Genomic DNA, 15,557 nt, shown 5'->3' with positions numbered 1-15,557 from the left:
CTGACCGGGAATTGAACCACAGTTGTTTGATTTGCAGGCCCATGCTCAATCCACTGAGCTACACCAGCCAGGTCTGTTTATTACCTTTTAAGGTCAGTAACTCTTTTTTCAGTTTGACAAGCAAGCAAAGTTTCAGTGTGTGTCCTTGAAACAGTTTCTTCGCATCTGTCTGTGCCTCCTGTTTTCTAATTGCTCCAGAACCTTGGGGTCGCCCACGGCCCCTCCCACGCGTCCTCCCACTGCCACTCTGGACTCTCTCCATGGCCCCTTCTCTCTTCACCTCTGCGTGCAGTCAAGTTTCACCACAGGACTTCTGACCGGCCCAATCCCGATCCAGTTGGACAAAGCATCTGCTCAGGGCGCACCTCTGCCTCCGCAGCACAAAGGTCTCCTGCAGCTCGGATGGAGACCAACTCTCCCGGCAGGGCGCGCGCCGCTCACTGCCTGCACCCCGCACACCAGGTGGGAGAAAATTTTTAAGGATATGTGTTTACCATAAGCACCAAAATATTTTTATATTAATTATTTTATGTAGAATAGTTTCTAAAATGTATTATAACCTCCCTGCCTTCTGAGAAAACACGAGGCCTGTGCAGCCCCAAGACTCCTCGTTGCCATCTTTGAAGCCTCGCCTTTTTTGTCCTGCCTCCTTCTGGCTGATGTGAACTCACTTGCTGCTTATGACCGCAGCTGTGCTCCGCTCGGCTCTCCCGATACCAGCCATCAGAACACGGACCGGCGAGGCTGCCGCTGCGGGCAGAACTGGCCCAGGCCGGGTGGGGGGTTGGGCGGCAGGTGCCGGAAGGCTGTTCTCAGAGACCAGCCGGCAAGCGCCGGACAGGAATGACATTAGTGTGTAAAACTTAGTGCCAGTCCACAAACTGAAGTTCACCAAACAGAAACTAGTATCTGAACATGTGCCTCGTCAGGGAACAGTGGTAAGACACGGCGCTGCGTACAGACAGGCACAAAACGGACGTGACCCAGGCCCGGCACAGGTCCCCAGGCTCCTCGCGCATCGGATGAGAAGAGCGGGAGCCGAGGGACGGGAGACCCAGACCCAGCCTTCCGTGCGCCCGTGTGGCTCTGCGGGGAGCACCGTCTCCCTCGATTTCTCTGATAAAGTCCCCAGACTGAAAAATGGAGTTAAAAACACTCTTCTTCCTGGGCTGTTTGCAAAGAGATTCAGATAATTTAAATAGCTGACAGTAATATATTGTATACCCAAAAGTTCGAGATCGCTCCTACGTCAAGTGTCCTTACCAAAATAAAATAGAATTTTATTTTAATTGTTGTTCAAGTACAGTTTTCTGCCCTTTACCCCCATCCCAGCCCACCCCCCAGTAAAATAAAATTTTAAAAACGATAATTTAAGAAAAGTTGCTTGTGTGGCATTTTTTCTTGTGGAAATGAGCTCCTCCAAACTAAAAGAGGTGTATAAAGCAATAATTTGAGAAGAAAACTAAATTCTCACCCAAACAACAGCTAGTTTGTGTTTTCCTGGCCAGGGCCTTGGGGCCCTCCAAATGCAGCCTCTGCCCAGCCACCTGTGACTGCGGTCACCTGTCAAGCCACCTCCCCTCTGCTACTTGGGGCCACAGAGGACCACCAGGCCATCTCAGAGCAGCTGTGCTGAGCACTTTCTACCCATTACCACATTGAATCACAGCAGACAGTGGGTACTGGTTTATTTTCTTTGGTGCCATCTTTACTTTTGTGTTGAGGTGTACTTGACAGAGAACATTGTATAGTATCAAGTGTAGAACATACTACTCCCACATTTGTATACAGTGCTAAAAGACCACAACAGTAAATCTAGTTAATATCCATCACCACACGCAGTTGCAATTTTTTTTCGTTGCGATGAGAACTTCCAAGATCTACTCTTGTAGCCACTTTCAGATTCGGAGTCCAGTATCACAATCCCAACCACAGTCGCCAAGCTGCACCGTCCGTCCTGTGACTGGCACTTTGTACCTCGGACCCCCACACCCGTCCCACCGGCCCCCAGACAGGTCCTGCTCTCACGCATGTGACAGACAGTAAAACCCCGGGGTGGCAGCGTAAGCCCGTGTTGTTCCACTGACGTGTGGGTGAAGCCCACAGGACTCCAGGCTGAATAGTAAAGAACGTAAACTATCTCATTAATATTGGTTATGTTGACTTCATGTTGAGGTGGCATTTTGTTATTATCTTATGTGAAATACACTATTAAAATTAATTTTACTTTCTTCAACACGCTGCCAGAAAACAGAATTACTTATGGGCCTCGTATTGCTCTGGTCTGGCCGTCAGCATAGCATGTGGCCTGAGTGCCCCCTGGAGGGGTGGTCAGAGGCACAGTGAGAGCCGGGCACGCGTGCGCACGCGCGCGCGCGCGCGCGCACACACACACACACACACACACACACACACACACGCCGCCCTCTGGCCTTGCTCCTGGAGGTGCCGTTCGTTAATGATGTGCCCCTTCCTAGCACCTCTGCTTCCTCCTACATACGTAGCAAGTAAATCTAGAAACTGGAACACAGTCCCCTCTGGGGAGAGAGCACACGGCGTCCTGGGGTGACCCTCTTTTTCCTTTCACAGTGTCCAGACGAGAGTTGTTTAACCCACAATGTGTGAAAGCTGGTGTCCCAGGAAAGGCCCCCAGGGAAACTGGATCTATTTCTGGACACAATGGCCCTCTTCACTCGAGGACATGAGCGGATCTGAGCCACTAGGTCAGCCCTTGTGTTTCAGCAGCACCTGAACCCCCACCACAGCCTCCCATGGAAAGCCGTGGGCGCCTCCCTGGCAAACAGCTTCCCTAGAAATACCAGTCACCCGTACAGCAAAACTGCGGCTGGTATACAACTTCTGTTTTATAATCAGTTGTTTTTAAGTTTTAAAATAATCATAATTATTATTACACTTATTATGTCTTTTATTTACTATGTGTTCATCTGTAAAGAGACATGAATAGTACCTACCTTAAAGGATGGCTTTAGAGGTTAAAAAACTTCATAGGTGCCAAGATCAAACCGAGCGGGCCCATACTAAGTGGTCAAGGGTGCTAGCCATTATCACTATGAAGTATCTTGGAACATCGGCTCATTTGCCTACGAGTCCCCAGGGCTCCAGGGAGACACCGAGGGTCACATAGTCCACAGGGCAGCGGGACAGCAGAGCCAGTTTCAGGTCTGGACCTTTCTCAACTGTGCAAGTGGGTTTCTCACGGGAAAATTAAACAGAGGAGAAAAAAGATAAACTACCACTCAACTGGCTCTGTCCTATTAACATCTGGGTTTAGTCTTCCAAATATTTTTCTGATTTAAAAAAATACAATCATCTGATTTAGTAATATATTACAAATATTTTTAATGCCAATCATGTGATTTTATTACATCTTTTTGGCTGCATAGGCTTCTACTTTATGAGTAATCAGTTACTGTTATTTACTTTGAACTGTTCAGATAACTTCTGATTTTTCATTTCCTGACAACCCACATAAGCTTTGCTGCAATGGATTCCTGCAAATGAGCAACCCTACATCTCCCTACCTACGGCCTCTGACTGAGTGTCCAGCCCTTCAAAACGTACACAGTTGACCCTTGAACAACACGGCTTTGAAGTGCACGATGTACTTATACCTGGGTTTTTTTCGATACTGTAAATGTATTTTCCTTATGATTTTCTTCACATTTTCTTTAGCTTTATGGTAAGAATACTGTATATAACTCATGCAACAAACGTACGTGTTCACTGACTGTTTGTTATTGGGAAGGCTTCCAGACAAGAGCAGGCTGTTAGCAGTTAAGTTTTGAGGCAGCCACATGCATTTTTCAGTGTGTGAGGGTGGTGCCCCAAACCCTGTATTATTCAAAACTCAACTATACTTACATATACATTTCGAAGCTTTAGATACATAATACAAATCTGAAAGATATTACAAAATTATATTCCCATGAGTAGTGAGTGTATGAGTAGCCTTTTCCTCACATTTCAGATTTTTAAACTACCTTTCCCAATTTATAGGTGAAATGCTATATACTGTTTTAACTGGTATTTCCTGATGACTAGTGAGTTGACCTCATCCTTCCTACTTCCCACGCGACCTTTGCTTGGCTGAGCACAGTGTCCAGGGACTGTGTGTAGCACTTGATAGACGTGTGACCATATTTCCACAGCAAGGTTGGTAGTACCTGCTGTTATTATCCCCATTTTACAGACAAAGATGCTGAGAGGTGGGGAGAGTAAGGCCATTGGCCCAGGTGAAAGCCAGTGAGGAGCCCAGCTTTCTCCAATTGGCAGGGTACCTAGGACTATAATAACCAGCCCCCCAGCTGCCCGAGAACCCCAGATGGGGCCAGCTCCCTGGAACTGCGCTCCACCGGACAGTGAGGAGGAGCCGCAGGAAGGGAGCAGACCCACCTCCGGTCCTCAGAGTCATGTCAGACACACAACCTCAGAAAGACAGTGGGCACAAGTGAGAGCTGCCAATTCTTGTCATAGGCTGTGCATCAGTTTCAATATAAATAACGTTAATCAAGATGTCAAACATTTTTAGATGCAATCTGTCAAAATACTCCTATTCTGGGGCACAAGCTACAAGCTACCTCGTGTGCCAGATGCCTTGTGATTCTCATCGTACAGCGCAGCCTAACACACTATTTATAACACTGGAACACTTCGGAACCTTTCAGCTTCAAAGTGGAAGTTAAAGAATGAATTTAGAGTGCCCTTCTCGCACATCCTTGAGATAATTTGGAGGGGAGAGCATATATCCTTCATCTTTCAACAGTAATTGTGTTCCATTTTTCGGAAAATTACTTTTGAGTCAGCAGTGAACAAACAAGCAAACAGCTTTAACAGTTTATGTCCCAGCCCACAAGGTGAGGGGGGCAAGGAGGTTACACATAAATGTATTTCAGATGGTTAAAGGGGCTATGAGGAAGAACGAAGTGAGCAAAAATGCAGGGAATGGCAGGAGTGACAGATGGGAACGGTACTATTTTTAACAGGAGGCCCTCGCTGACCTCAGACAGGGACGCACTGGAAGGAGGAGGAGCAAGTGTACACAGGACCCAGGCAGGTGCAGGTGCAGGTGCAGGTGCACGTGCAGGTGCCTGACCGGCCAGCAGGGTGGAAGGCAGTGGGTGGGCAGGCAGGTGCATGCCAGGTGCACTACTTTGTGGAGACGCTTTTTGGAGATGGGGCTGCGGCCACAGGAATGGGATTGGGGCCCTTCACGAAGGAAAGGCCACCAAAAGTGACACGCAGCCTGAGCACTGGGACTTGGTCTCAGTCGTCCATCCTTTCTGGGCCGGCTTCAAAGTGTTTGGATGGGCACATTTTTCAGTAACGTTTTTTTCCCGATTTTAAAGCTAATATTCATTGAATTTATTTTGAGAGGATAAAGAAAATATAAATAGCCCCATCAAGATAGTAAAATCTCCTGGCTGGTGTAGCTCAGTGGATTGAGCACAGGCCTGCGAACCAGAGGATCGCGGTTCAATTCCCAGTCAGGGCACATGCCTGGGTTGCAAGCGAGTTTCCTGCAGGCCAGTTCCCAGCAGGGGATGCACTAGAGGCAACCATACATTGATCTTTCTCTCCCTCTCTCCTTCCCCTCTAAAGATAAATAAATAAATAAATATTTTAAAAAAAAAAAGATAGTAAAATCTTGAAAGTTCAGTTTATATTCTTCCTTGAAAATGATGAACACATTTTACAAAATTTCTTTCTTTTCAATTTGCATGTAGATGAAGATTCAGGGCACATAACACAGTTGACACCATAAAGTCAACATCACAGATTTTTTTCATGCAACACAGACTCTTAACTGGTCATTTAGAGGTTTTTAAAAATATGATCTTTAAAAAAATATTATGTTTAATGGGTTCAGCTAAATTCATTTTATGAATATAACAAATTTTTGTTGACTTTTCCTACATATTTGATTCTTTGGGAGAAAAAAATCCTGGAAATGGAGCTTCTAAGTTAAAGAAGAGCAACTTCTTGAAAGCTCTTCAAGAGAGTAACCATTTCTTGTGAAAGCACCAATTGTGCACCAAGCGGCAATGCCTGGGCCATCTCTTCTCATTGGACACTGTCAGCACCGGGTGGTAACTTTTTTAATTGCCAATTTCCAAAGCAAAAGAAAAGAAAAAGGCCATTCATTATTGCTTTAATTTGCATTCCTTAGACTACTTAAAGGTTTAAGATATTAAGTCATACTTACAGGATCTTGGCTTATCTGCCCCTAGTTTTCTGTTCACACCCTCCAAGGGGGTCTCGGTGGAGTGTTAACTGCGGAGGAGGAAGAAGGGCTCCCTGGGTAGGGACATTTGGCAAGTCCACATCCGGGAGTCAGGTCTTTCTTCAGCTTTTCTGACCTGGGACTTGGACTCCTTATCCAAGGATGGCTCAAGCTACCCAAACTCATAGGCTGTAAACACAGATTACTTTAAACGAGGTGTCTGGTCAGTAACTGAACATGTGTCCTCTCTGCAGATCACTCCTTCCCCACTGACTAGGTTTGTGGAAACCAGTTTAATCCTAAATTCATCAGGACAGTTAAGTGCCTGTTACCTGCAAGTCAGTATGGGTACCTGACAGGTCACTCAACTCATGGGTTTTCCCTTGGCCTTTACAGTCACACAGAGGACAAGGAACCCCAGACAACCCGAGGCCGACACAGACGAGCAGACTGGGAGGGGAGTGAGTTGGGGTTTGCCCGAACCATCGTGGAGTATCCTCCCGGGAGCAGGACCTGCTGACGTGCCTCCAGTAAAGCCCATGTCCCCTCCGGGTCTGCAGGGAAACGTGAGGCACCGGCCCGTGCTGAGCACCAGCGCCGCCACAGCAGCTGCCCTGCAACGTCAGTGCCACTTTCAGGGTCCTGCCTCCAGTGGCGCCTCTTCAAATTCAGAGCTTTGACTGCATTACAAGCGCTGGCCACCTCTAGAGGGACAGATGATTCTGACTTTTACCACCATGGGGTACATTACCTGTTAAATATGGTATTTTAATATAATATTTTTTCATATATTATATATTAAAATATTTTCTTCAACCCGAAAGCCTTTTTCTTCTCTGCCCCACAGAAACTCCAGCGCTACCCCAAGTCATCGACCTCTCCCGAAGCCAGGTCTCCAGGGGCAGTGGGTCCCTGTCTGTGTGAATCCCCTCCCCCTCCAGAGTGCCTGGGGCCTGGTCACTTAGAGGAAGTGGCAACTCACCTCCCTCAGAATCAAAGTAAATATTTAAAGTGACCCCTAGGCCCCATGGTCAGAGGTGACCTTCAGCCCCACACGTGGCTCACGTCCCGTCTCCCCCCCCCCCCCCCCCCCGGCTTCACTGCCCACTAGCCATGCTGCCTTCTCGCAGCTCAATACCCGACACAATCCCACCTCAGGGCCGTTGTGCCTGCTGTTCTGGGCCTGATGGCAGCACCACTGCTCCCTACTCACATCCTTCAGGTCTTTGCCCAAACCTAAGTGCCCTGTTTAAAATACGTGCACACACATTCCTCCCTGGCTTAATTTTCCTCCACAGAATGTATCATATTCCAACATGGCATATATGTACTTACACCTTTATTGCCACCTCCCTCCTATACTAGAAATACACTCAACAAGGGCAGATGATGTATATCGTTGCCAATACTGTGCCTTTAATAGCTGCACAATAGACGACTGAATGCATCGTCCACACCACCACTTGCACTGGGAGACCTAAGAAAGTATAGTAAGTGCAGAACATGAGAGGAGGCACGAGACACAGGCAGGCCAGCACCTGAGGAGACGGGCACAGGACAGGGTTTTCTGAAGGTCAAGATAAACTCGCCCATGTGATCACGTCTCAGAAGGCTGAGCCTCTCTGGTGGGCCAGGAACATGCGGTATGAAACCTGGCCACTGAGGAGACCTGAACTGCCCTGAGTTTCCACTGCACATTGAAACCCTTTGTGCCCATGGTTTACTGATATTAATACATTTGTCATTTCCCTTCAAGGGCAACAGCCGAAAAAACAAAACAAACAAATAAAAAACACATACACACACAAAAATGACATGCAGGGCCAGACAGGAATGACTACATATAGCCACCACCTATGGTAAGAAATAAGGACTGAGCCCTGGCTGGCGTAGCTCAGTGGACTGAGTGTGGGCCTGCGAAGCAAAGGGTTGCAGATTCGATTTCCAGTCAGGATACATGTCTGGGTTGCGGGTCAGGTCCCCAATAGGGGACATGCAAGAGGCAACCATACACTGATGTTTTTCTCCTTCTCTCTCCTCCCCCTGCCCCCATCTAAAAATAAATAAATAAAACCTTTAAAAAAATTCAGTCTTTTTTCAGTTCTTGAGATAATTTTAAAATACTTTTTCATTCCTTTACTTTCTTCCTTACTCTTTATTAAAGTTTTTGGCTTTTTAAAAAATCTAGAGATGGGGCAAGATAATTTGTCTCCTTAGTACTAGCAGCTGAAGCTCCCAAACACTCTTTGTTTGTTCATTGTTTTATTTTAAAACTGTTTGGATTTCCTGACTAATAGATATGCATACTAATTATCAGTCCAATTTTATTCTAGCAGCTTCAACATGATGACTGTGAAAAAGACTGATTCAAAGTTTAAACCAACAATTTTACCAGCTTAAGTAGACAATTCTAAGTGGGTCATCAGTTCCTCCTAGAATTTTTTAAAGTTTTCAACACTGCAACTTAAGTTTAAGAGCTGAAGTCTTATTGTGGATGTCAACAAGGGTTCTCATATTAAATGTAAAGATTGTATTTGAAGGATTCTTCAACTTTCAAGTCATATTTAAAATTAAATAAAGAAATGCCTGTTCATGAAAATATGCAAATAGGACAGGAGACATAAAAGTCTCCATTTTTATTTTAGTTCTTCACCAAAAGTATCCATGATCAATTTCTTATGTATTATTTAATGTATTTAATATTGTTCTAAAGTGTATATAATAAATGCTTTCATTTTTATTTAAGGTTTTATTTATTTATTTTTAGAGAGAGGGGAAGGGAAAAGGAGAAGGAGAGAAACAAACCTTTCAAACGGGGACCTGGCCCGCAACTCAGGCATGTGCCCTGACTAGGAACCAAACAGATAACCTTTCAGTTTGCAAGCTGGTGCTCAACCCACTGAACCACACCAGCCAGAGCATAATATGGTTTTAAAAGGGGGCCAATTCTCTCTAATGTTCACCCAATGGGCTTGTACTGTATAGTACTGGCTGGTAGCATCTTTTCTCCAATATTAACTTCTGTTCAGTATCCAACAGGATAAATGTTCCATTATATAAGCAGCTAGTCTTTTTTGGATGAGGTAAGGTCTTTCTTTTACAGCCCTGGAGTGAGCAAACCAGTAATACCAAAGACATCTAAATGTTTGATTCTGTTTATCTAAATCACAAAGCCAGGTGAAAGTATTCCATGCTGTGATGGAGTTTCTGGTACTTCACAATGTTTCTTGGTGGGAGTGCAGGTACCTGTGTGCGTTCCTCTTGTAAAATGCACTGATTGCCACTAAAGCTTTCAAGCAGTCTCCAGTGTCCCTGCCCTTCAGTAAGAAGCTGGAAGGTGGTGGTCAGTGTGACCGTGTTTGTAGGATTGAAGAACTGATGCTCATCAATACGGAGTGCCCAGCTAGGACTCTTTTTTGTTTTCGCTCTCTTTTGTTTTCGGGACTATAACTACATAACCAGAACAAATATAACACTGACACCCTTCCCTATCGCCGCTGCCAGGGACCCTCATGTCCCTGTTTTTGGCTTCTTGCCATTATCTGATCACGATTTCTGTCTGCCCATCAAGCTGTAGGACATTCCCGTTAGGATTCTACCCCCAAACTAGTGTGTGTAACCGATGACCCTCACACTCCCACCCCAGCAGTTCACCTCCTGAAAATCAGCTCTGGCCGCCTACGCTCAGCTGCTTTGTTCTGCACCTGTGCAAACGCTCAGGTGCCTCAGCCTCCGTCTCCATCGCCTTCTGGGTCTGATGGCTCCCAGGGTGTCAGCCTCTAACCAAGGCTTCCATTCAGAGCGTCCTTTCCATTTTCACTGCACTCTGCTTCTTCAGGATGGAAACATTCGAGTGGGTTTCTCACCTTCTTTCACTGATACCTGTTTCTATCTTCTTCACTTTAAATAGCTGACATACTGGTATTGGTTTCATTAGGCTGGCATTTCACATCTTCCTTTACAATGTTCAACTGCCTACAGGGCAAACATGAGCCTGACATTTAAAAAATTCTACAGACCAATCCTGAGGACCTCGCCCAATCTTCATCTTTTCCCTCTTTTTCCCAACCTTCTCCAGCTGCTGAGGTTCATTCCTGGGTCACTAACATGCGGCACAAGTCCCTCCTTTCGTTGTTTTCTCATGTGCAGTTCTCTCCACACACAGCTGGAGTCAACGCCTACCCAACAACTGGTGCGCTGGCTACAGGAGTAACTCCCACGGCCGTCATTCAGTGCGCCTTTTTGGGGCCCCCACCCCTCTTGCGACCTCTGACCCAAGAGCAGCGCACCTGCCAGGGGCTTGTCTCATCAGTCCCTGTGCCGAGGGCCAGAATCCGAAGTGAGAGCTCCGAGCCTGGGGAGCGCTGTCCCAGTCCACTGCACAGGGCTTTGCTGGGGTGTCCCTGAAACGCCCGCCACTGCGAGGCCCAGAGCTGCCACCAGCTCTTCCTCAGGAGCCACGCTTGCATCCTCAGTCTGTTCCTTTGCTCAGTCCAGTGGAGTCTGTTTCTATGGCTTGCAACCAAAAGAATCCTAAGTATTCGTTTTCCTCACTTGCTCTGTAAATGTGGCTGGGCCCCTACGCTGACCCACAGGTACAGGGAAGCTGCCACAGCTGCCGGGTACTCCCTCCGAGAGCCGGCCTGTCTGGCACAGAAGCTCTGGAGCGGTCCTGCATCCTGGGTGTGGCCAGAGCAGCGAGTGGACTGCTGGGCCCGTGGCTCCTCAGACAAGTGACTGGAGACAAATGGGTCTCCTGAGTGGGTACCGCACAAGCCTCTAGGATTCTGATTCAACGCTAAGAGAAAGAAAAACCACCCTAAATCCACTGATTAAAAACCTTTGTGAGGCGTGGGGCATGACATAGAAATTCAGTTGAATTATAGGAAAATAAGTTATATTTCTTGTACACCTTAGTTTGTGGGCTGACATTCACATGCAAAAGAAACAATGGATTTTGTAGTATCTAGGTTAAGCACTATGAGATGTACATTATTTGACCGTACCCTTTCAGTTCAAACTCTTTAATAAAACTCAGTTATTAATTGCACAATAAATTTACTAGTTAACCTATAAGATAATCAAGGTTAACTTTTTTAAAAAAGATCTTTTATTTGTTTATCTTTAGAGGGGAAGGGAAGGAGAGAGGGAGAGAAATATCACTGTGTGGTTGCCTCTCGTGCATCCCCTGCTGGGACCTGGCCTGCAGCTGCTCAGGCATGTGCCCTGACTGGGAATCAAACTGTGATCCTCTGGTTCAGAGGCCTGCACTCAATCCACTAAGCTACACCAGCCAGGGCTCAAGGTTAACTTTTTATATCTATCCAATTTCTGTACATATCACTTTCTATTAAAATAAGGATTAGCCCTGGCTGGTGCAGCTCAGTGGATGGAGCACGGGCCGAGAACCAAAGGGTCAATGCCCAGTCAGGGCACAGGCCTGGGGCTGTGGGCCAGGTCCCAGCAGGGGTGTGGGAGAGGCAACCACACACTGATACTCTCCCTCTCTTTCTCCCTCCCTTTCCTGTCTCTAAAAATAAACAAAATCTTTAAAAAATGAATAAAATAAGGATTAGACAGGTATGTGTTTGAATGTTACTCTGTAAGTGATTCCATAAAATTTTCAAGTAGAGGAAAGTAACACAAACTCCAAGAAGCCTGAGAGCTGTTACTCAGTCACACCAGGCTGGACTTCTGGAAGCACAGTCCAGATGTGCTCCAGTCAAAACAGACCAAATCAAGAGGCTTATCGAATGGATTCAAGACATAAAACAACCTTTTCTTTTCCTGGCATCAGCTGAGCCTTTTGTAGAGATTGAAGTGCTTGACATTCATAGATGATTCTTTCAGTAACCGAGTCAAAATCAGCGATTACTGTAAATACTACCATTGATTTTTGGCTGTACTGTAGTTCCTCCATATTAGCTGTCCAAATGAAATGTAGTATAAGCCACAGAAAATAATTTTCTAGTGGCCACATTGAAAACGTAAAAAGAAACAGGTAAAATTTATTTTAATAAGATATTTAACTCTATAAGTACAAATATTTCAATATGTATTTAATATGAAAGATTAATAACACCTTATAATTATACCAAGTCTTCAAAAAGTCGGTATCCACATATTCTATACTTACACCTGAATTCAACTAGCCACATTTCAAGAATTTAACAGCCACATGTGCACTGAACTGTGCAGCTCTCAGTAACTAGAAATTAATTAAATTGTTAAAGGAAAAATTTATGTAAGCTTTGGATTTCATCGTTCTAAAGAGATATGCCTATTTGCCTCTACAGCAATCTCTACAGATTGCTTACAGGTCCAAGAAAGAAACTCACACAAAATCCTGACTGTATGAGTCAGGTTTTGTCTTACACACCGGCATGCTCTTCAAGGCTGGGCCTACCCCTGTGGACAGGAAGCGGCTGGCTTTGTTTCTCTGTATATCTTATCACCTCCCCTAAAAGGACTGCGTAATTTCCTTCATAATATAAAAATATGCTGAAGTCATACTGTCAGATTCCACATTCATTTTGAAACAGCTAAAATATACTAATAATTATATTTTTACCATATTTTTATCAAGTAACGAACATTTGCAAAAGAAAGTACCTGCCTCCTGACATTCTCAACAGCAGGGTACATATACTCTAAAACTTTGTGATCTTGTCCTGGCTAGTGTGGCTCAGTGGGTTGGGTGCCGTACTGCAAACTGAAGGGTTGCTGGTTCAACTCCCAGTCAGAGCACATGCCTGGGTTGCTAGCCAGGGCGAGGTCCCCACTTGGGCACGTGCAAGGGACAACTGATGTTTCTCTTACACATCAATGTTTCTCTCCCTCTGTTTTCCTTCCCCCCTCTCTAAAATAAATAAAACCTTTTCAAAAAACCCACACAACTGTGATCTTTGCCAATTTAGTACATGGAAAATGGCCTTTTGGTACAGTTTTTACTTGTGATTTTTCCTATTATGAATGCAGATTGTATTTCCACATACCTTCAAGTCAGAGTCATTTGTAGTTTGCTTTCTGTAGACTGTGTTTATAGTATATATTCTTTTATTTTTTTATCTTTATTTTTTAAATACTTATTTATAGGGTAAATTTATTTATGTAGAGGGGAGAGGAAGGAGAGAGGGAGAGAAACATCAATGTGTGGTTGCCTCTCATGTGTCCCCCGCTAGGAACTGGTCTGCAACCCAGGCATGTGCCTTGACTGGGAATTAAACCGCGATCCTCCGGTTCACAGGCCCGCGCTCAATCGGCTGAGCTACACCAGCCTGGGCTATTCTTTTATTTTGATTTGTCAAATTTTCTTTCAATACAGTCATATCAATTCACAAAGCAATATGCCTGACCACATCAGACAATACCAATCCTTTTATTTTTGTCAATCTAATCAATCAGGAAAGAGGGGAGGGTGCACATTCTACTTTCATTTATATTTCCTTCATACCTAATGTGTTTATGTGTCTGTTCACTATGTTTATTGCCTGTTTGTACTTCCTAGTCCTTGCCTATTTTTCTATCTCTCATTGATCCACAGGGTTAAAACCAAAACCACCACACTTTCCTTATGACCCAGCCTTGTTACTCAAGACTGAGCCAATTGAAAGTCTCAGTGGCTGTGTGGAGTCGTCATCACGACAGCTCTGAGCACTGCTCGGAGTATTCCTGAATCAGGAAAAGCCACCTGTCCTATGACAACTGCAAAACCTTGGGGGGGGCCGACTCCACCTAGAGACTCCTGTGTAGTCCCTGTCCCTGAAGTGCCCACTCAGGTGATGATCTGGTCTACGTGCTATGAATCATGCCTTAGACCTGCACTGCCTGGGATAACTCACAAGGATGCTGTTCCCTTCGCCTCAGCTGCCGGGCAGCCCCGCACACAGCCTGTCTGCACGCCAGCATCTGGAAAGGAACCAGACAACTGTGGGAAAAGCCCAAGAGGCAGGGTTGCCTTCCTGATGTGCCGTGTAATTTCCATTCTCGTTGCTCTTCTATATTATAAGCTTCCCCAGGCACTTAACAAACCAAATGTGTGATTTGTTTTTTAAAGAAAAGCACTGCTTTAATTGAGGTCATATTTGGTTGCAAAAAACCACCTCATGCTAATCCAGGAACACTGCTGCTCCCGCACCATCGGTGGACCTCGGAGGGTGAGAAACAGAGCACGGACGTGCGGGGCTTACAGACGCCCCCCAGGGCAGCCGTTTTATATTTTTAGAGATGTTAATAATTACATAAAGTTCTCTGGCATACCAATCAGTAGCAAAATCCATCGTATAAAAAACACAAGAGAGTAATTCACTGAGGACAGAGTTAACGAGCACGTGCAAAGTGTCAAGCTCATGAGACTCACATACTGGCGACATGCATTCTTGCCTCTCAGAACAGGAAAAATGAAAGACCAATTAGACATGGAATGAATGACAGTTTAGCACAAGAAGTGCCTGAATGCACCCTGGCCCACTTGCTTAAAATGTGAGGAGCTGCGCAGCCCCCTGAACGACTTCAGATGTACAGCACCACACCCCTCAGCCCCCAGCTCCTCCTCCAGGGTCTCTGCTGAGATGGGATGCTCACTGCAGCAGAGAAAAGCAGGGAGCACAAGTCCCCACAGACCAGGCCACCTAAGTGACAGTATGTGCGTGTCTGCACAGCAGTGGCTGCAGATAAGGAAATGAGGAAGAAAGAAGGAAGGCGAGAGAGGGCAGGACAGAGGTTGGTGTCCGGAGCACAAAAATCCAGACCCCACACCAGCCAGCAACTAGGACCTTTGGCAAGTGCTTTGGTGTCTTCACACGAAAGTGGTGATAATAGAAGTACCACTTCACTGAGATGGCACAGCAAACACATTAACAACAAGGGCCAATAAGATTTTGCTTTGTGAAAGTGATACTGAGCTACTACTGCAAGGTGCTTAAATAAAAATTATAGGTTTGTAGTCCAGGAAGCAAATCCCACTGAGGTACAACACAAAGATAGGTACAGGGTAGGCACTTTAAAAACAGAAATGTGAATCTTGAGAATCTGCAACCTGAGAATGAAAATATCCTTTAAACAACTAAATCATAACATCTGCAGCACACATTCCATTGAACTCATTTAAGCAAACATTTATTAAGCAATTACTATGTAAAGTGCTGGGAAAAGAAGGGTGTTCACTTACCCAGATTACGGGCTCACAGACCTGAAAGATCCTGGGCAACGAGGACTTGACTGTCACCTGTAGTCTTGAACGTCACCCTGCAATACAGGCCGACCATCTGTCTTCCCCAGAGCGGGGGCCTTACCTTTTCTTTGTAGTTCTAATGCC

At 45.5% G+C, this 15,557-nt stretch overlaps 1 protein-coding gene across 1 annotated transcript in view; it reads right to left on the bottom strand.

The window, feature by feature from the left end:
* The window catches only part of ANK2 (ankyrin 2), a 305,473-nt gene extending 289,982 nt beyond the window's left edge, over nucleotides 1-15,491 (bottom strand). Inside the window, exon 1 of the mRNA XM_053658114.1 lies at nucleotides 15,411-15,491. The gene's annotated coding sequence lies outside the window, so the exon portion shown is untranslated. The remainder of the gene's footprint in view (nucleotides 1-15,410) is intronic.
* Between the last annotated feature and the right edge of the window lie 66 nt (nucleotides 15,492-15,557).

This window comes from Artibeus jamaicensis, unplaced genomic scaffold (genome assembly GCF_021234435.1).
Source record: "Artibeus jamaicensis isolate MK-2021 breed Jamaican fruit bat unplaced genomic scaffold, CSHL_Jam_final scaffold_537, whole genome shotgun sequence".
Classification (NCBI taxonomy): domain Eukaryota; kingdom Metazoa; phylum Chordata; class Mammalia; order Chiroptera; family Phyllostomidae; genus Artibeus; species Artibeus jamaicensis.
This window is presented reverse-complemented; position numbering and strand designations above follow the sequence as displayed.